Below are 23,214 nucleotides of genomic sequence, written 5' to 3' on the forward strand. Positions count from 1 at the left end.
ACATCTTTGTGAATAATCTATCCTCTGACCTCTGATTCTCTGACCGGAATCCAGTCCATATTTGGCCGCCTCAATCAGCGTATTAAAAAGTTGTAGCACACCTTAGCTATACACACACACACACACACACACACACACATCAGCTCATTTTGACTTTCTCTCCACTTCGCTCGAGATTGATGAAATAACAACAGAGTACTGTGTGTGTGCCTGAACATAAAAAATGGTAATAGACTGAATTTTGATGCGATTCATAAAGTAACTTTGCTCCATGTATGTGTGTGATCATACTATCCCCTTGAGATTTGGCGTAGAGAGTGGATGTCCATACGCAGCTTCAGTGAGAAAATGAGGTACGCTCAATAAACAGACTGTTTCATCTGACTGTTGTAACATTTGCTTTTATTGCAATTCAGTTATCATTTCAGTATATGAATATCGCAGTATCGTGACGCGTTAGGAGTACCCCTGCAGGTACGACCATCTGTAGAACTTGGTGGCACCGGTGCTACCACCCTCAAATGTTAGTCTGGAGCACTGCAAGCGTCTACGTGAGAGAGGCAATGAAAGTGCATCGTAGTTTAGATGCTCACAATTATTTCCTCAGCGGAAAGTCTGGAATATTGGCTCGCTCCTATTATAATCAATGAGCATTTTTACATGCATAACAATACGCTGATCCTCTCTAAAATCAGCTTATTTAAAAACATCTGACAAGACAAGAAATCTGTGTTTACATTACATTTGAAAAAGCATTATTCTCTGTTTTTGACTTCAAACCGTGAAGAGGCATGTCCTCAACACATGTGCAAATTGGATGAGCCGGTAAGAATGCTGGTTAAGGTGTTTACATGACACACGAAATTGGCATAATTTGCCAAAATTCTACCTGTGTCAATCGGCTTATTTTTATTGAGTTTACATCACAAAATCACGTGACATTCAGACAAAGTAAGGGAACCTTCTTTATGTGTCTCTTTCTTCTGTGGTATTCTACTCCAGCTACTCTGAAAACTTGGCAGTGCAATACTGCAGATATTGTTGACTTTTATGTGACAAAGTTGAATTCTATAAAAGCATCTGCTAAATAGCTAAATGTAAATGACTCACGCAGCTTCATTCATTATAACGGAGGCGATCTGTAGTCATTTTTGGAGCCTGTAAAGAAATACTCTAACTTAACTAGCCAGAAAAACTACCTATCAAACGTATTATTAGTCTAGCTTCACTGCCGTGGTTCATGCGTCCATTTGTGTTTTCTTTTTTTCTGAGATCTAAGCACTAATTTCCATTAGTTTGAGGCATCCAGAGATCATGTTTCCCCATTGCTGTGGATTATGCACTATTTTCTCATTTTGATTAGATTCTGGTCAAGAGCTTTCTGTTTTGTTATCATTTGTTTGTTTGTTATCTAGTTTGTTTATTGATTTTCTCAGTATTTGCAGGGCTCTATGCTAACCTTTTTCCCAAGGAGTACATGCGCTCCTAAATGAAAAAATGTAGGAGCACACAAAGAAATTTAGGAGCACAGTGAAAATTAAATACAGTATTAACAAAAATGTATTACTTACATATTTATACTGCGTGTATGAGTGTGTGTGCGTGTACTAAGGGACACACATCTGTGGAACAGCACATACCACCCAAATCACACATTGACCCATGCCTACTAGAATCAAAGGGTATCAGTTGTCCAGTTGCTTTTGTATGTTGACCGTCTGGCATACTTAGAGGTCAGCCAGCGATCTCTCATTATGTCAGCAATTTGACCGATCATTTCTGCAAATTGTCGTGTGTGGGATTAATGTAAACTCCGTTTTTGTGGTGGAGTCTGATAAGTGGCCAAAATTTTATGAAAGGTTCTTCTTCTTTCACAATGAAGTATGCGATGTTTATCTTTATTTTCAGCTGCTTCCTTTTCTCCTCCTCAGACTGCAGCACTTGCCTCCTCAAGGCTGCTGACACCGAGCTTGATGGTTTCTCTGGTCTCATCCAGAGCACTGGATATGCCTCCGTGAGATGTTATGTTTCGCTACACTATCTCTTTTTAGATTAGCGATGGGCATTCTGGCTTTTTTCATAATTGGTGTTAAAACAATTCAAATTAAATTATTAAATGAAATTACACTCTACCTTAACCACAATTTATTTAAAAATGCATTGATTTGTTATGAAAAATAATGCTATAAACATTTGCATTTAAAGTATAACTTATTGTATATAAACAAAGTGCATATAAATCTAACCATTCAAAATGAATACAGTCTGAACAGCATAATAGACCGGGCCACCGCTGGACAAATTGATGCCCTACACGTGATATGAGCGTGAAGCGATCGTCAGTGTTGCGCAACTGCTTTCGGGTCTTTCAATAACGTATAGCGAATGAGTAAGGGCAGCCGGTGGACTTTCTGGTGCCCCCCTAGGGAGTTGATGCACTGCGCAAACTGCGTAGTATGCATGTAGGTAGCGGCGGTACTGATAATAGAATAATGCACCATATCAAAAAATAAATAAAATTAGCAAAACTGCAGCATCCCACAAATTGAAATAAATGTAAAAAAGTGTTATTTCGTGTTATTTCACGCATGCATTTAATGTATAACTTTTCAATGTACATAACAAAGTGCATATAAATGTAACAATTCAAATACAATCTGAACAACATAAGTTGGCTCCGCCCTCCCTCACGGATCTTTGGTTCATTGGTCGACACTGCGTGTCTGATTGACAGGAACAACAGGTTCATTAGTCTGAGCAGACAGTCAGAACTAATGTGTGCGCTTGAGCATTGAGGCCTATATTATTTAATTTGTTTTTTTCGTTATTTTTAAATCTTTTGATTACATGCACTGTACTTGCACTCTTTCCGTGTCCGTATCTGCCAAGTTTAGCTAGCTTCTAGCAAGTGACAGATGAAATTGCAACAGATACCGTAGAGTTTGATTGAACGTCCAACGGTTTCTCTTCCCTTTAAAGTCTATTTATTTTGCCATCCTAAATGCACATTATGTGGTTAGTTGCATTTTATTATTGAGCTTTGTTTTTTCCCAGCTGTCCATGACTTTATCAGAACAGACCTACTAGGGCTGTATGCAGTGTTACTGACCCCTTTTACACCTGGTATTAAGATGCGTTTTGGGTGATCCGATCACAGGTAGTCAGTGCCAAATACAGATGTAAACGTGGTCTATAACGTTTTGTGATCAGAACACAAAAAACACATTCACTTTTGATTACATCTTAATTTTTATTTATATTTGTATAAATAGATTCTGATATGCGAGCCGGCTCCCAACGTTCACCTACAAGAGCCGACTCGTTCGCAAATGACCATCACTTTTTCAGATGTGGGTTTGTACGTTTGTAATCTTTATTCTCACACTGTGCTCGTAAATAATTTTTCCAGTTCGCACATATCTATTTTTAGGGGCAAATGCGAGTGAAATACTCGCACTGTAGAGCCCTGATTTGCCCTCTCATGGGGGTTTTAGTTTACTGCCGTGTTGATAACAGTCTGGGCTCTTGGTGTTTAGATTTTTGAATCTTGTTTTGTGTTCTTTTATTTTCCCTCCTAATAAAAGTCTTAAAGAGTTTGTGAAGTCTGAACTTGGGTTCCTTGCACGTAACCTGACAATGCTATTGTATGTTATGATATTCTAGTCTCTAGATATGGCTCAGTCTGCGTAAGTTAATGAGATGGTTGGAAGGTTAGTATTTTCACAAACTCTTAATCACTCTCACCAAAGCACTTGCTCTGATTGGTGGCCTGGTCAACAAACACTTTGGTGGAAATGACGTTACCAAATGGCAGAAATATCTGCAGCATTTCTGAGTCAGTAAACTCCTCAGGCAAATGATAAATTAAGATGTTACATCCTTCAGGACCTGCAAAATACACATACATATTAGAATGAACTGAAGCATTAGCAGACATAACCATAAGAAGTAACGTGACATTAAATCTTACATACTTGTTCGGTTCTTTGGGTCCTAGAAAAATATATTGGTAAAACGCAAGATTATTTTGTTGCGTGATGGTCATTTGGGTATGAGCATGCGCAGTTGCGCTGTAAGCTTCATAAAAAATAAATTAAAAGTTGTTGATTCACAACCCATCGTCAGGAGCACACAGCCCGTTGGTATGTACCAAATTTAGAACTTTTTGAAATGTTTACTATGAGCTACGGTCTGCTGTACTTTAATTTAGGAATGTTTAAAGTTTCGTGCTTGTGTAATTGTCGACAGTGGCCGCGCTTAGTCCATGCTGAGAGGCACGTAATTTGTAGTTAAGTTAGCGCGTGTACTGTTCAGTTCTCTCGGTTTGCCATATATGTTTGAACGCTGGATAATTAACAAATTACCAAGTAAACTAATGTAGCAGATGGTTGTGTGGTAGGCGACGAAGTTGCATTCATTTAGTAAAACGTTGAATTGAAGTGTTATAATGATTAATGCACTTTGCCTGCTGACTCGTGTGATAGCTATACTCTGCGCAGGAGCAATGCTATGCATGATGGGAAATGTAGTTTCTGCGGTGTTCTGATGTAGCTATGTAAGACTGTATAGGAGATTATATGATAGTGTATTCTTATTTACAACGGAAATAGATCTAGTTATGTTATTGTAACCATTTCATGTTTGTTTATTTTGCATTATATATTCAATGGATATATTTGTAACACTGGTTTATTTCTTATTTCAGGTTTATGACCTGTGGTCAATTGTATAAATAAAACATAAATACAAGACTAATGACAAACACGAGTCGTGCCATGTGTGCTGCCTGTCACTAGCCCTTTCGGATGGCTGAAAATCTAAAAAGATCCGAACAGTCATAAACCAAGGCCTGCCATTCAAACATTGTGGCCCTGTTCTGAAGCCAAGACAAAGCCTGAAGACCAGAAAATAAATCAGTGACTGGTTACCTTATCTAGTTAAGTTAAAAGCCCATCTATACTGCCTATTCACTTGCTAGTCTGAAGAAAAAAAAAAAAAAAAAAAAAAGAAAAGTAAACAAAATGGCAGAAAAGGAGAAAATAGAGAGGTTACGGCAGAAGCGTTCAGCAGCCCAGACTGCGTTCACTAAAAGAGCCAACCATCTTACCTCCAGGGCCAACGCGCTAGAAGAAAGGGATCTAAAGGCTGAGTGGAGAGAGTTCAAAGGAGATCATACCAGAGTGGAAGATGCAGGATTTGAGTATGCTATGGCCTTATGAGAATTAGAAGACGAAGAGGCCACAAAAAGGGCAGATCAGGTTGACGAGAAAACATTGGAATGCGATCGCAAGTTTGATGCAGTTAAACACCTCATCCAAAACAGCTTCTGGACCAGATTTGCTGAGGAACAAATCTCCACCCTCATAAAAGAGGCTAACTCAGCCCTGGATCAGGCCGAAGCAACCGACCATCTGCAGCTGTCTAGGAAGGAGTGTGAACTGATGAATAGAAACTAAGAACGAGAGGTCTGTGAAGTCAACACTCTAGTATCTGCGTGGACAGAAATGATCCCTCATGCCGTACTAATGGAATCTAGAGACCGTAGCAGGATGGTGAGAAAGCGACAAGAGAAACTGTGGGATAAGTGGGCATGGCGACGCAGCACTTGGTCTGATGACGAAGAGGAGCACAAAGAACTGGTGAAACTGAAAGTTACTGGGAAGAAAGAGGAAGACGAGGAAAGCCAGACTGGTGAGCAGGCCGCGCCTATTAGTTCTTCTCCTAACCGGAAACTGTCCTGTCCAGTAGACAGTCGCATCCCTACAAGCGAAATTCGGCATAACCCACCCATCACTCCCACCTATCTCAGTTATGATGGACTTCCAAATGCTACAAGCACGCAATTGGAAGTCCAAGGTGCTCCCAACATGTACCCAGGGCCTTTCCAGTTCAAGCCCCAAATCATGCTGGAACGTGCACGCCTGCCTACATTCTTTGGTAACATGAGAGATTACTACCGTTGGAAGGCTGAATGGGAGGACCTTCAGCAGCTGGGTAACCCTCATGGTTTGGAAAATATAAGAAAGTTCCATCTTATAGGAAGTTTAGATGACAAAGTCAAAAGAGACCTCGTCTTGTCCAGCTGTGGATCTGCCACAGACGTGTTCAGGCTCCTGGACAACAAATATGGAAATAAGCCAAAAATAGTGCTACTTATCTCGAAAGAAGTACATGACCTACCGCCTGTAAGGGAAACAGCCCTAGAAAGACGATCGAACTAATTCAAGCTGTGGAAAGAGCTCTTCGTGACCTCCAAGTCCTGGGAGAAGAAGATGCTGTGAAAAATCGGTTAGTAGCACAGTCAATTGAGAGTAAGTTACCAGACTCCCTGAAAGAAAAGTGGCTAACTCATAAGAACGACCCTGCAAGCGGCTTTTCACCCAGAAATCACTTCGATTGTCTAATGGAGTACCTGAAAAAACAGGAGGACATTCTTGAAGAGTTAGATCAACTGCAGCCTAGCTCAAAAGACTATACTGAGAGGTCACAGGAAAAGAGTAGAGAAAAGAAGGCAATTACCAAGGCTACATCTATCCAAAAGGGCTCTCAACCTAGTTCATGCATAACCTGTGGGGACGAAAGGCATGCAGGTAGATTGTTTGCTTGCAAAGCCTTCAAGAAGCTCAACCTGTCAAGCAAGAAAGCTCAGTTAAAGAAGTCAGGAGTATGCCTCAAATGTTTAGCATCCATTATGAGGGCGGCTGCTGCACTGAAAGGTTTCTGTGCTCCAAAGAAGACTGTCAGAAAGGAGGGTCCTCAGACCACAACTACTTACTCTGCCCGTTCCCACAGACGAAAAAGAACGAAAAAAAGAATGAAGAGCAATGCAAAGTGAGAGTAGAGAAGAAGAGACTTGGATTGACAGACAAACAAGAGGAGGTTCTTGCCAAACTCTCCCCAGAGCTAAAAGCTGAGGTCAAAGAAGCTTTCTCAAATAAGATTTCAACAACAGTGTGCACTATTTCAGACAGTGAGCCAATAGAGTACCCCGTAGTAATGATGCTACTCTCCGTGACGACTAACTCGGGCCAGCTAATCGGTACACTAATTGATACCAATTATATCTCATATGAAGCCGCTGAGCGTCTTATGCTGAAAGGCGAAAATATCAAGCTGATTGTGCAAGGAGTTGGAGGAATGGAGAAGATAGTTGCTACTAAAAGGTATACTCTGAGACTAAGAGTAAAAACACAGAAGGGTACAGTGACGGAGCACAAGCTCCTATGTTACGGCCTGGAGAACATTGCAAAAGTGAACCAAGCAGTCACGCCACAGCAACTACTGAAATTCTTTCCTAACATCGCCGCTCACGACTTGGTCCGTCCAGAGAAGATTGACCTACTAATAAGTCATAGGGAAGGTCGCCTGGTCCCACAGCCAATCAAAGTGGAAGGAGACCTCGTCCTCTGGGAAAAACGGTCCGTGGAGCTCATCCTGATCTCTTCGAGAAAGTAGATTTAGCGGTGCACAGGTCCGAAACTCATTTTGCACGTTCAATGAGATCAGCTTCGAAGGCTTATAAAGAAGTCCTTGTTGACCCAACTGAACTTGCTAAAGCTAAAGTGGTTAATGGAGAAACAATTCTCAGGAGTACTGTGGTCACCAACAAAGAAATTTTCGATTGGTTCAAGTGGGACAGCGTCGGCGCTGCCTGCGACCCTCAATGTGGTGGCTGCAAATGCGGTAGATGTCCCCCTGGTGGAAAAGAAATGACACTAGGAGAGGAGAGAGAAATAGAAAAGATCAAAGAATGCCTCACCTACAGGTGAAACTCGAAAAATTAGAATATAATGCGAAAGTTCATTAATTTCAGTAATTCAACTTAAAAGGTGAAACTAATATATTATATAGACTCATTACAAGCAAAGTAAGATATTTCAAGCCTTCATTTGATATAATTTTTATGATTATGGCTTACAGCTTATGAAAACCCCAAATTCAGAATCTCAGAAAATTAGAATATTACATGAAATCAATAAAAAAAAAGGATTTTAAATACAGAAATGTCGGCCCTCTGAAAAGTATAATCATGCATATGTACTCAGTACTTGGTTTGGGCCCCTTTTGCATTAATTACTGCCTCAATGCGGCATGGCATGGATGCTATCAGCCTGTGGCACTGCTGAGGTGTTATGGAAGACCAAGATGCTTCAATAGCGGCCTTAAGCTCTTCTGCATTGTTTGGTCTCATGTTTCTCATCTTTCTCTTAGCAATGCCCCATAGATTCTCTATGGGGTTCAGGTCAAGCGAGTTTGCTGGCCAATCAAGCACAGTAATACCATGGTCATTGAACCAGGTTTTGGTACTTTTGGCAGTGTGGGCAGGTGCCAAGTCCTGCTGGAAAATGAAGTCAGCATCTCCATAAAGCTTGTCTGCTGAAGGAAGCATGAAGTGCTCTAAAATGTCCCGGTAGACGGCTGCGTTGACTCTGGACTTAATAAAGCACAGTGGACCAACACCAGCCGATGACATGGCTCCCCAAACCAACACAGACTGTTGAAACTTCACACTGGACTTCAAGCATCTTGGATTGTGTGCCTCTCCATTCTTCCTCCAGACTCTGGGACCTTGGTTTCCACATGAGATGCAAAATTTGCTCTCATCAGAAAAGAGGACTTTGGACCACTGAGCAACAGACCAGTTCTTTGTTTCTTTAGCCCAGGTAAGACGTTTGACATTTGAAGCCCATGTCCAGGACCCGTCCGTGTGTGGTGGCTCTTGATGCAGTAACTCCAGCCTCAGTCCACTCCTTGTGAAGCTCCCCCACACATTTGAATGGCCTTTTCCTGACAATCCTCTCCAGGCTACGGTCATCCCTGCTGCTTGTGCACTTTTTTCTTCCACACTTTTCCCTTCCACTTAACTTTCTATTAATGTGCTTTGATACAGCACTTTGAGAACATCCAACTTCTTTTGCAATTACCTTTTGAGGCTTTCCCTCCTTGTGGAGGGTGTCAATGATGGTTTTCTGCACAACTGTCAGGTCTGCAGTCTTCCCCATTATTGTGAATTCAACTGAGCCAGACTGAGAGACCATTTAAAGGCTCAGGAACCCTTTGCAGGTGTTTAGCTGATTAGAGTGTGACGCTTTGAGCCTACAATACTGAACCTTTTCACAATATTCTAATTTTCTGAGATTCTGAATTTGGGGTTTTCATAAGCTGTAAGGCATAATCATAAAAATTATATCAAATAAAGGCTTGAAATATCTTACATTGCTTGTAATGAGTCTATATAATATATTAGTTTCACCTTTTAAGTTGAATTACTGAAATTAATGAACTTTTGCACGATATTCTAATTTTTCGAGTTTCACCTGTATGTGCAAGCAGACAAGCACAGCAAGTCTCCTCACTGGGACGCAACTTATCCGTGGAAAGGAGACCCTGCGACATTGCCAGACAACCGACGAGCAGTGGAGGCGACTTTCCTCAACACTGAGAAACGCCTCGAGAGGGAGCCGGAATGGAAGGCTGCGTACAGGGAGCAAATCCACGAGATGATCTCAAGGGGAGCTGCCACCAAACTCACTCAAGAAGAACTTGATAGCTGGAAGGGACCGAAGTGGTACATTAGCCATTTAGTCGCACCAAATCCACACTCATCCTCTACCCCTGTAAGAATTGTATGGAACAGCAGCCAAGAGTTCCATGGAGTGAGTTTGAATGACCTTTTGTACAAGGGCCCAGACATCCTCAATCAGATCAGAGGAGTCCTTCTAAGCTTTAGGACTGGATTGTACGCCCCCTTAGGCGATGTGAAAAAAATGTATAATTCTGTCTGGCTTAAAGACAAAGAAGTTCATCTCCATCGATTCCTCTGGAGAGACAACCCAGTGGATGAGATTCAAACCTTCGCTGTCGTCAGAGTTAACATCGGGGATAAACCTGCTGGCTGTATTGCCCAGGTCGCTATGAGGGAGACTGCTAATCTTCCACAGTTTGCAGCCATGGTTGAAGAACGCCGTGTTCTGGTAGAAGACAGCTATGTCGATGACATATTAACATCCTACAATGACAGCAAAACACTGGAAAAGATCACCAACGGAGTTGAAAAGATCTTGGAGGCTGGAAGCTTCTCCCTAAAACCGTGGGTTTTGGCAGGCCGAAGTGGGAGGTTAGAAACTGCAGCTAACTCCAGTAACAGTGAGACAACTTTGTCTGCGCCTAAGACTCTGGTGTTGCCTAATCAGATGCGAGACGAAGAAAGTAAAGCGCTGGGTGTCGGCTACGAACCTGAGACCGACAAACTTCGGGTGTTGACGTCCATCAATTTCTCAAAGAAGCGAGACAAGATGAGGACGGGAATTGATTTGAAGGAAGATGAAGTATGAAGTGGAACTCCAAACCGCTTGACTCGTCGAGTGCTTCTAAGTCAGGTCGCTGGGTTCTACGACCCTATCGGTCTTGGCACTCCAGCAAAGCAGAAAGGAGTAATGCTCGTAAGGGAATCCTACCAAGAAGCAAGTATAGGTAATCCAACTAAAGATACTTGGGATGACCCACTGTCGCCAAAAATCCGAGAGGCTGCTATTAGACTCTTTGAAGAGTATGTGAGACTTGGGAAGATAAAGTTCGAAAGAAGTCTCACACCTTTTGGAGCCATGGGCCGCCCTATGGGTGTCACGTTTTCGGATGGGAGTGAGGCTTCCTACGGCGCCGTGCTTTATCTCCGCTGGGAAACGCAAGGAGGAGTTGTTGTGAGGTTTGTTGAATCGAAAGCCAAACTTACTCCTCTCAACCAGAAAGGGGACGTGATCAAAGCAGAGTTATGTGGCGCTGTCTTCGCAACCCGGTTGAAAAGGTACTTTGAGAAGCACTGCCGCCTTGAGGTCGACTGCTGGGTCCACTTTGTGGATAGCCTAACTATCCTAGGGGCGATCCAGAAGGATAGTTATGGCTACCAAACATTCTTCTCCAACCGAATCGGTGAAATACAGATGGCTGGGCCAGTAGATAACTGGAGGTGGGTTGACGGCAACCTCAACATTTCTGACATCGTCACTAGGGGAGCAACTCCTGAAGAGCTTGATGAAGAGTCAGAGTGGCAACAAGGCCCGAATTCTTAAAAAGACCTGAAGTTGAATGGCCTGTGAAGATGGCTAGTGAAATTGTGACCAAGGTTGCTGATAAGGTAAAAAAGTTACAAAGAAAAGCATTCTCAGCTGTAACTACCAGAGCTCAATCGCAAAAGATTGTAAGACCCTGCAGCAATGATAATGGCGCTAACGTGGGAGTTAATATACTACAACCACTGCCAAAAGACCAAGGTCCAACTCAAGCAGTAGAAAGGCAGAGAAAAAAACTTTGGGGCGTGGCTCTTGTGCGCCTGGTGGAGCCCAAACGGTTCAGTAGCTTGTCAATACTATGTGGAACTGTTGCTTGGGTCGACGAGCTGCAGAATCTTGGCTAAGTGTGAGGTACCAAGCCTTAAATTCAGCAAAGTGGGAGGCAAAGAGTTCTAAGCTGTCTGTAGAAGAGAGAAATGTTGCTTTTCAAGACTTAGCCCTTGCTTCCCAGGATGGCTTGAACTTTAAGACTACAGCCTTGAACCGCCTAGTTGTAACCAAAAATGAAAACACAGGACTCTTGCTTTGTGGCGGTAGAGTACAATCTTGGAATGAAGACGGTAGAGCGGTACCGTTGATTCCTTTCCAGTCATGGTTGGGGACTTTGTTGGCTAGAGAAGCTCACAAGGCCAATCATGAAGTACACTGCTACGTACGAGAAGAAAAGCTTGGGTCATAGAAGGCCGAAGGATAGTCAAGAAGATTATTAACGAGTGCGTTACTTGCAAGAAGCAAAGATCAAAGCTATGCTGACAAGTAATGAGCGACCTTCCTCATGAGTGTACTAGCAGAGCAAACCCTTTTGAGTACACCACATTGGACCTCTTCGGTCCCTTTGAAGTCAGAGATGCAGTAAAGAAACGGACCAAGAAAAAGGTTTGGGGAGTTGTATACTGTTGCATGGCTTCCAGAGCCATCCACGCGGACCTCGTTGACGACTTGTCTACCGAGAGCTTTCTTCAAGCCTACTCCAGATTCACTGCCCTGAGGGGGCACCCTCGGAAGTTATGGTCTGACAAAGGCACAAATTTCATGGGTGCTAAGTCTGCTCTGAGAGATCTACACAAGCACTTAGCATGCTTACAGAAGGTGGCTGTCGAGAACATAGCAGCAAAAAATGGAACTGAATGGCAGTGGGAGTTCCATCCTGCGGACTCGCCCCACAGAAATGGAGCGGCCGAGGCAGCTGTCAAACTTATCAAAAGAGCTCTCAACAGCCTCGGCGGAACAACCAGCAGCTACACCTGGGGGGAGTTCCAAACTCTTCTTTACTCAGCAGCCAACCTAACTAACGAACGACCCATCGACGCCAAGGCGCAAGAGCAAGAGGATACAGTAGAGTACTTAACTCCTAACTCCCTCATCCTGGGACGCACCGGACAAAGAGGAGATATGCACAGTATTGATTTGGAAACCCACTCTTGGCGTAGGCTGAGGGCTGTTCAAGCGGGAGTTGACAGATTCTGGTCAAAGTGGAGTGAACTAGCGGGACCGAACTTGTTTATCCGGCATAAGTGGCACAGAGTAGAAAGAAATGTCCAGATTGGAGTGAAGGGTGAGGGTCGAAATCCCTTGTCTCTTCAGATATATAAATACATATATATATATATCCTTTTATATCAATATCTATCTATATTCTGTTGCTTAACTTCTTTAATAAAGTGATGAATTAACTATATGCATGATCACATAATCAATTCTATTTTCTTATGCATAACTGAAATATACTTTGAATCATATGTGTGTTGGAATGTTAACTAGTGTCTTTTAAGGAACATTCCAGAGAGTCTCTCTCTCTGTCCTGCCCGTAGTCTGAAGGTCCTTTGGGGATAAGCTTAGCTGTGATGAGAGGGGGCAGGGAGAATGTTAAACATATGTTCCAGATGTATTCTGTGGTTGATTTTTACCTGTCCATGACTAATTATATGATTTAAAATCCTATGTGATAGCACTTGAATAAGTAGAAGTGTAAATTTTCTCTTATTATTTCTTTCCTCTCCTTTGCCTGAGGGGTGAATATTTCTTATCCCACTGTTTTGGTTAAAATGACCTGATAAATGTGTGCTCTGGTTCCCTTGTAGCGCAGAGAAACACTGTCGTTCGTCAGTGTTTCGTGTGTAGCGTATTGACCTTCTACCCAGGTTTTGAATCCAGGGAGACACAGCAGGCAGACTTCGAAGACGCTCGAGACCATCTGCGAGGTCACTTCAGATGTAAATCTCGGGCCAGGATGACAATTGCGCTGATTAATGTTGATGTGCTATAGCTATCTATATGTTGTGACTTTATGCTCTGTTAGCCAATCAGGAGTGAAATAATAGAATGTACTCCTTGCAAATGGTATAATTGATGTAAGATTTTGTGTAATGTATGAGTTAGCTTTCGATCTCCTCGTGAGACTTTGCCGCTGGCTGTATCAATTTCACTGCAAACTATTCTTCAGTAAATTTTGGATTCTTTGATTGAACTTCTGACTCCTGGTGGTTTTCTTTCTCCATATCTGATCTGGGTCACAACTGTTATACCCCTAACAGGAGATCTGGTTTGGATCACAGACCAGAATGCCCTGAGAGGACAGTTCCGGCTCGGTCGAATCGTCGTCACCTATCCGGACAAGTCTGGAGTGGTCCGAGATGCTGACGTGGTGACATGTATAGGCCTTCCTGCCTCCCTTGTTGCCAGGACCCAGGCAAACGATTCTACCTTACCTTCTACTATCGTCCTTCGCAGGGATGTGCAGAGACTGGTCGTGTTGATTCCTGTTGAAGACCAGAACAAAGTATAAAGTCCTTACCATTGGGTACCCAAGAGACGTTTATTTTGTTAGTTAGTGGGTAACCCTGGGAGGCGGCTGAGTGGTTCAAGGGCAAACCTACACTCAGTAGGAGGCAAGGTGGTGGGGCCTACCTCCTTAGTGAGTCCTTTTGAGAAAATGATAACATTGAAAAACATTTCTGTTAATTCCGTGTATGCTACAAAACTTAAGTTGTTGTTTTACTGAAAGACTCAAATTACTTAGTGGTGGCCTCCTTGAATTTGCATCAGTCGGCCAAGTGGGAGGTGTTCGGTTCTTTGGGTCCTAGAAAAATATATTGGTAAAATGCAAGATTATTTTGTTGCGTGATGGTCATTTGGGTATGAGCATGCGCAGTTGCGCTGTAAGCTTCATAAAAAATAAATTAAAAGTAGCGTCTATTGTTGATTCACAACCCATCGTCAGGAGCACACAGCCCGTTGGTATGTAGCGAATTTAGAACTTTTTGAAATGTTTACTATGAGCTATGGTCTGCTGTACTTTAATTTAGGAACGTTTAAAGTTTCGTGCTTGTGTAATTGTCGACAGTGGCCGCGCTTAGTCCGTGCTGAGAGGCACGTAATTTGTAGTTAAGTTAGCGCGTGTACTGTTCAGTTCTCTCGGTTTGCGATATATGTTCGAACACTGGATAATTAACAAATTACCAAGTAAACTAATGTAGCAGATGGTTGTGTGGTAGGCGACGAAGTTGCATTCATTTAGTAAAACATTGAATTGAAGTGTTATAATGATTAATGCACTTTGCCTGCTGACTCGTGTGATAGCTATACTCTGCGCAGGAGCAATGCTATGCATGATGGGAAATGTAGTTTCTGCGGTGTTCTGACGCAGCTATGTAAGACTGTATAGGAGATTATATGATAGTGTATTCTTATTTACAACAGAAATAGATCTAGTTATTTTATTGTAACCATTTCATGTTTGTTTATTTTGCATTATATATTCAATGGATATATTTGTAACACTGGTTTATTTCTTATTTCAGGTTTATGACCTGTGGTCAATTGTATAAATAAAACAAAAATACAAGACTAATGACAAACACGAGTCGTGCCATGTGTGCTGCCTGTCACTAGCCCATTCGGATAGCTGAAAATCTAAAAAGATCCGAACAATACTTCACCCCCAAATGTATGTTATCCCTTAAGCCACACTTAAAACATTTATGAATGACTTTGTATTGCATAATAAAAATATAAACACCTAAAAGTCATTGTAAAAATGGCTCAGAAGAGTGAAGTTAGTGCTGAGAAAAGATCTAGCATTATTTGTTTGCAAATGCCACTCAGTTTGATGCTTTGTTATCTTAATGCAATGCACTTTATATATAAGTGTAACATAAGTGTCCAATTACTTTTTGGAGGCCACTTTATATGATTTATGACAATTCATATTTTAATTGCACAAACTCAGGAAGTTACATCACCTTCTCGCTGTTGCTGGGTAACCAGGGTGTGTTGCTGAGGAAACGGCTGGCTGAACAATCCGTATGCAGTCGGATAAGCTGCTATAAAATGCAGAGATGTTGACATGATGATCGAGAAACAATGGCTGATCCAACACAATAAAGTCCTATACAGACCTGTATAATGCTGCATGCCTGCATATGCCTGCTGGAGCGGATCTAACACTGCGAATGGACTCTGGGCTGGAGAGAGAAGAAAGAAATAATGAATAAAATGTGAGTGGTGCTTGCCCATGCAAAACTCACCGTTATGATGCTTACTGGCCCAAGTCAAAGGACAGGGGCGTTTCCAGCATTGAAGGACATCCGGGGCTTAGCCCAGACCATTTTATGTTCACACTAGCAACCACTTCTCTGTAGTCCAAAGCTGGTGAGAGGGTATTCTTTGAGTTTTGCTCTGGCTGGGCCTGTTTCTACAGTTCCTAAATCTTCCACTCTAGTACTATCCTCAACATCCTCTCTCCTCCCCGAATCATCTGTGATGCAAAAGAACAGATACAGCACATAACTTATTGCAAATCAGCTTCAAACAACTAATTCATCAAGTGCTACATATTTCAAATTGTAGACCAATACCATTGAAGAAAATGTATTGGGAAGAGCAGATCAGTGGGATTGCCCTAAGATCTATCATGATTCTTGAATTTTCATGTACATTACCATAAAGTCTTCACAAAAGAGTTATATTATAGTGAGTAAAGTGAGGTAAAAAAATATTGAATATAAATCATTTATATTTTTTGACATAAATATTCAAAATGATGTATAAGATCCTAAGTTAAAGCAACACATGAATGACTTTAGTCTAAGTTCATTGACACACCATGGCATCGAACTCTATATAATTCTCCATGTACATCTGTCAAAATCCTTTCATTAGGATCATTGGGATAAACAATGTTTCACTTTTAACTTTCTCTAAAGTAAAGTGACTGATTAATTGTTACCAGTTTCCATGCCTGATTCTGGCACAGCTGCTGCTGCTGCTCCTCAGTCTGTAGCTCATCTTTGCTACACTCTACAAAACCATTTAATCAAATCAAAGTGTATATTTACTACAAACTAATATCACAAAACAAGTCACACATACATTTTATGTTAATGCTTATTGGTTATCCTTAGAGAAAACATCTGATAAACAGTGTTACAATGAATGCAAACTTTAATACAGTGAAAAAGACACTCAATTAGCATAATATGACATGTAACATGTATATAAATAAATAACAATTTCCAACATTCTTTTGAATGGCCATGTACTAAAATAAAATAATTGATGCCATTAGTGTGCCTTCATTTACTATTCCTATTATTTTGAATGGCCATGGGAATGAAACAATGTGATAATTTTACCTGGTCAGAAAAAGTAGTCAATTGGTGTGCAAGAAGGCAGGACTTACAAAGAGGGGTTAAAGCAATGTAAACATTCGCACACCCACAATAAAGTATTAGGCCAGATACAAACCATAATGAAACTACAGCCGAATCCCGGACATTTTCGCAAATTTAGAAATCCCAGCCGGATGTTTTTTTAAGGTCCGAAAAATGTCAGGAAAAACTTCATTTTTAAAACATTGTGTTTTATAGCATAATTCCTGGTAAAGAATTACACTACCCATGATCCCGAAAAGTGATCCACCAATCAGAGAATGTAACCACAGCGGAAGAGCTATGTGGCAACTATACACTTATTATGCACTGTGAACTTTTGTGCTCTATAATAATCCTTGCCTCACCTTGATATGGATGAACACCATTGGAGAACATTTCAGATGCTGGCTGTCCATTGGCTGTTGCCGGCACAGGACTATAGCCATTGACGCCAATTGGCGGAAGAAGAGCTGACACGAGCGTTGCTGCTATAGTAGACGAGGTATTTGCACCTATACATTTGGAAATCCAATCACAGAGCACAGAGTTTAGATGTACAAGCAATATACTTGTAAACAACCCATGAGTTTTTGTCCATGTCAGTTAGCTTTGAAATCATATATATGCTAGTCTCCACCTAAAAGTTGACAAACCAAATATTAGTAGATTAATGTAAAGACTTTCTCTTTCAGAAAAACAGACCAAATATATAGGTAGATGACTCATCTAGCACTTTACATCCAATAAAATTCTTGCAAAATAGCAAGAAACAAACCATGGTCCGGTGGCGAGTCTTAAACTAAAGGCTTTTGAAAATGTAAAAGAAGGACAAGGTCTTTAAGGTGTCCACTCCCAAATGTCAAAATGTAGATTAAAATGATCATCTCTGAAGTAATGTGAAAGTGGAAATGGGACTTTTTTCCCCATATCTCATGAAACAGTGAAATGCTGTTGTTACGATCCCCTGTTGTTTGCCCTGTGTTCTCTGTCTCACTAGTCACGTTTATGTCACGTTTCCTTGTTGTCTGCTCCGTGTTTTCCGTTTCACCCGTCACCGATCCCGTTCCATGTCACGACCACAAAATGGATCCAGCAGCATTCTTCGTGGAACTAACTCGAATGGACTTAAACATCCGTGAGATCTCCCACTATTTCTCCTGCGTGGCCGGCCACACCGGTTGGGATGACAACCTCCTGAAGATTGTTTACAGGATTGGTGTACCTAAACACCGATGTTATGATTTGCCGGAGATTGGAGACTACACCTGGCAGGAATATGTGAGTCTCGTCGTGGAGGAATTTGCTGCCGGGGAACCTCCTCTCTCGATCCCGGCTCCTGCCTCTGGGCTCTCTAAGCCTGCCACGGTCAGCGAGCCAGCGCCTATGCCTACCACGGTCAGCGAGCCAGCGCCTGAAGCCCCTACCGTCAGCGAGCCAGCGCCTGAAGCCCCGACCGTCAGCGAGCCAGCGCCTGTAGCCTCGACCGTCAGCGAGCCAGCGCCTGTAGCCTCGACCGTCCCTGAGCCAGCGCCTGTAGCCTCGACCGTCCCAGAGCCAGCGCCTGTAGCCTCGACCGTCCCAGAGCCAGCGCCTGTAGCCTCGACCGTCCCAGAACCAGCGCCTGTAGCCTCGACCGTCCCAGAGCCAGCGTCAGTGGCCTCGACTGTCCAAGAGCCAGTGCCAGTGGCCTCGACCGTCCAAGAGCCAGCGCCAGTGGCATCGACCGTCCAAGAGCCAGCGCCAGTAGCCATGACCGTCCAAGAGCCAGCGCCCCTTGAGCCTTCCAAGGCTCCGCCTCTCAAGTCACTCGAGCCTTCCAGGGCTCCGCCTCTCAAGCCTCCCGAGCCTTCCAGGGTTCCGCCTCTCAAGTCTCTCGAGCCTCCCAGGGCTCCGCCTCTCAAGTCTCTCGAGTCTTCCAGGGCTCCTCCTCCCGAGCCTTCCAGGGCTCCGCCTCTCAAATCACTCGAGCCTTCCAGGGCTCCGCCTCTCAAGCCTCTCGAGCCTTCCAGGGCTCCGCCTCTCGAGCTTTCCAGGGCTCCGCCTCCCAAGTCTCTCGAGTCCTCCAGGGCTCCTCCTCCTGAGCCTTCCAGGGCTCCGCACCTCAAGTCTCTCGAGCCACCCAGGGCTCCGCCCCTCAAGCCTCTCGAGCCACCCAGGGCTCCGCCTCTCGAGTCTCTCGAGCCTTCCAGGGCTCTGCCTCTCAAGCCTCTCGAGCCTTCCAGGGCTCCGCCTCTCGAGCCCCTCGAGCCACCCAGGACTCCGCCTCTCAAGTCTCTCGAGCCTCCCAGGGCTCCGCCTCTCAAGTCTCTCGAGTCTTCCAGGGCTCCTCCTCCCGAGCCTTCCAGGGCTCCGCCTCTCAAATCACTCAAGCCTTCCAGGGCTCCGCCTCTCAAGCCTCTCGAGCCTTCCAGGGCTCCACCTCTCGAGCTTACCAGGGCTCCACCTCCCAAGTCTCTCGAGCCTCCAGGGCTCCTCCTCCCGAGCCTCCCAGGGCTCCGCACCTCAAGTCTCTCGAGCCACCCAGGGCTCCGCCCCTCAAGCCTCTCGAGCCACCCAGGGCTCCGCCTCTCGAGTCTCTCGAGCCTTCCAGGGCTCTGCCTCTCAAGCCTCTCGAGCCTTCCAGGGCTCCGCCTCTCGAGCCCCTCGAGCCACCCAGGACTCCGCCTCTCGAGCCGTCCAGGGCTCCGCCTCCCGAGCCTCCTACGGCTCTGCCTCCAGAGCCTCCTACGGCACTGCTCCCAGAGACTCCAGAGCCTTCTACGGCTCCGCCTCCCGAGTATCCTACGGCTCTGCCCCAGAGACTCCAGAGCCTACCAGGTCTTTGCCCCTAAAGCCTCCTACGGCGCCACCTTCCTCGGCTGCGCCTCCTGAGCCTTCCTCGGCTCCGCCTCCTGGGCCGCCCTTGGCGCCGCCTCCTGAGCCACCCTCGTCGCCGCCTCACAAGTCGTCCACGGCACCGCCTTCGAAGTCCCCCTTGGCTCCGCCTACCACGGCTCTGTCACTGGAGCCACCTTCGGCTCCGCCTCCCGAGCCTCCCTCGGCTCCGCCACCCGAACCTCCTACGCCTCTTCTCCCAGAGACTCCAGAGCCTCCTACGGCTCCGCCTCCCGAGCCTCCTACGGCTCCGCCTCCTGAGCTTCCCACGGCCCTGCCTACGCCTCCTTCGGAGCCACCTCCCAAGTCTCCTACGGCTCCGCCTCCGAAGTCCTTCTTGGCTCCGCCTCACATGGCTCCGCCAGCCTCTGTCCCGCCCAGGTCTCCTTTACCGGCCCCTGCCAAGAGGCCAGCTCCCAGGCCACCCAAATCTGCCCCTGCCCCATGGCCCACTCCCAGACCTCCTGACCCGGTGCTTGTCTTGTGGCCAGCTCCCGGCCCACCCAGACCTGTCCCCACACTGTGGCAGCCTCCCGGGCCTCCTGAACCTGTCCCTGCCTGGTTGACGCCCCCCAGGCCACCTGACTCGGTCCCCTTCACACACCCCCATAGACTGCTTGTCCGCCCCTTGTGCCTCCGTGGACTGCTTGTCTGCCCTCTCGGCCTCCCTGGTCTGCCTGTCCGCCCCTTGTGCCTCTGTGGACTGCCTGTCTGCCCTCTCGGCCTCCCTGGTCTGCCTGTCCGCCCCTTGTGCCTCCGTGGACTGCCTAATTGCCCCTTGTGCCTGCGTGGTCTGTCTCTGTGCCCCTGGTGCCTCCCCGGTCTCCCTGTCTGCCCTTTGTACCCCCGTGGTCTGTCTCTGTGCCCCTGGTGTCCCCCTTGGTCTATATGTTTGCCCCTGGGTCTACCCCCTCTCTCCTTGGTCCTTTTTTTGTTAATTTCTAGTCTTTTAGGACCGTCTGGAATCCGGTCCTTTGAGGGGGGGCTATGTTACGATCCCCTGTTGTCTGCCCTGTTTTCTGTCTCACTAGTCACGTTTATGTCACGTTTCCTTGTTGTCTGCTCCGTGTTTTCCGTTTCACCCGTCACCGATCCCGTTCCATGTCACGTTTTCCTTGTTGTCCGCCCTAAGTCTCACTGTCCGTGTGTGTAAACTACACTTCCCGTCTTTCCCGGCCCTTCTCTGCATTATTGTCCGCACCTGTCTGTTGTTTTGTCATTACCGTGTCTCTTTATTTAAACCCCGCTGTTTCCCCTTCCCTTTGTCGTTCGTTGGCGTTTCATGTCCCTGTCTGACGCTTCATTTTCGTTCATTCGTGTGTTCCTTGTTGATTCTCCCCGCTCTCGTTGTTCATCCGTCCAAGGTTACCCTGCTGTCCATGTACCCTGCTGTCTGTCATTTCAGGTTTACCCTGTCCTCCGTGGATGTTCGATGCCTGCACCCCTTCTGTGTTCAACCCAGTATTTTGGTTTCCTTTTCCCCTTGTGGATTTTTGCTTTGTTCCTGAGTTTGTCTATTCTTGTGTAACAATAAAGCCGCATTTGGATCCTACCTCCCGTCTGCCTTGTCCTGCTTCCCACAGCCGTAACAGCTGTATTATCATTGCATTCGGACCTCATTTCCTGAAGCAATGCAATTTTACTGTAATTAAAGTGCTGCTGGTTTGACAAGGGTGGGTTATTACCAGAAGAAGATGTGATTGGAGTGATGGGTGTGGCAATAATGCCATTCGCATTGAGCGCTGCCATCTGTTGCATCTACACCACCGCAGCTGTTGCAATGGGTGACAAGTAGGCAGACTGTGCCAGCTGCTGGACCAGCTAAGAAAGAGACACAGAGAGGAAAGAGTTATTTTAGATTTTCAACATATGATTGATTAAAAATTATGAATATAAACATCAATATAACTCGATGCAGAAATATAAGATGCATTGTGTAAAGAAATAGTTCTCAACTTGTTTTGCTTCAGGGCTGATTTTACATTGGACATCATGTGGCAACCTGACATAATACCAAAGCCATAACCAATATTTAATGTAGACTGGGTCTTATTTTCTTTTACTTTGCATAGATTTCTCATGGTATTTGAGGATGAGGGCATGTCATGCACCCTTTCCGTGTCCGTATCTGCCAAGTTTAGCTAGCTTCTAGCAAGTGACAGATGACTTTGTAACAGATACCGTAGAGTTTGATTGAACGTCCAACGGTTTCTCTTCCCTTTAAAGTCTATTTATTTTGCCATCCTAAATGCACATTATGTGCTTAGTTGCATTTTATTATTGAGCTTTGTTTTTTCCCAGCTGTCCATGACTTTATCAGAACAGACCTACTAGGGCTGTATGCAGTGTTACTGACCTCTTTTACACCTGGTATTAAGATGCGTTTTGGGTGATCCGATCACAGGTAGTCAGTGCCAAATACAGATGTAAACGTGGTCTATAACGTTTTGTGATCAGAACACAAAAAAACACACTCGAAGATAGACAAAAATGCACGTGACTACATCACATTTGAGATATAAATGCTAATCCATCCTGAATGCGTCCTGGATAGCAGTGAAGCGCCACCCCTCAAGAAATTCATGGATATTATTCAGTGTCTGATATTAACAAGCAGGGAAACAGATGACACATTTAAGCAACATAATATACAGTATATTTTTTAACTGTGCAAGTTCGCAATAAAATTCCCTTTTGCAGGGCTAAAAAGCCACATCTTGTCATTGTGCACTAGTCAGAATAGCAGATCAAACATCATAAAATTATGATTAAAAAAAAAATGTGCAGCTTCCTGAGGTTTAGAAATTGCATATGCTCAAATCATGATTTTAGTGTGATCTCACAGCCCTAGTCACATTAACTTTTCTTTGTTTTTTTAAATAATTTTGTATTTAAAAGCCATCTGCTGCATGTGCCGAAGACCTCTCTCCTTTTCTGTTTCTGCAAACTTCACCACCAGACTGAAGGATGCACCCTGAGCAGAGACAGAGAGAAATAATAATGAGAGGAGAGAAGTGGAGAGGGGAGGGTAGAGGAGAGGATAGGAAAGGAGATGAGGATATTAGAAGAGAGGGGAAGGTAGAGGAAGTTAAGAGAGGAGACTGGAAGAGGAGGAGAGGAGAGGAGGGGGAGTAGAAAAGAGGAAAGCTCAAATGCAGGCAACATTATGGTAATGAGCTTTGACGCGGTTCGGCGGCAACCTATTGGAATATAGAAGTGCTCCGATATGGCAAAGTCTAGATACAGTGTAAACTTTGGTTCCCACCATAATAGTTCTGAAGACAAAATGGAGATACCAGTTATTGCCGTGGCGGGTTTTCCCATAATATACGATCCGTCCCTGTTTGCTTACAGGAAAATACATTTAAAAAAAACGATGCATGGACAAAGGTGTCTGAAATTGTTGGTGTGCCAGGTGAGTTGATGAAGTTGATATTATGATCTATATAATATATTACATGCTAATTTTCATTAGCTCAAAACACTGATTTGACCCATTGCACGAAACAACCAGGACAGTTATTGTTACATATGTACTTTTTTTTTATTTTGGTAACAAACAACCATCATTTTGATTAATTTCTGGCATCAATCGATTTCTTACTTTCACATTTAAAAGA

This window comes from Xyrauchen texanus, chromosome 17 (genome assembly GCF_025860055.1).
Source record: "Xyrauchen texanus isolate HMW12.3.18 chromosome 17, RBS_HiC_50CHRs, whole genome shotgun sequence".
Taxonomy (NCBI): Eukaryota; Metazoa; Chordata; class Actinopteri; order Cypriniformes; family Catostomidae; genus Xyrauchen; species Xyrauchen texanus.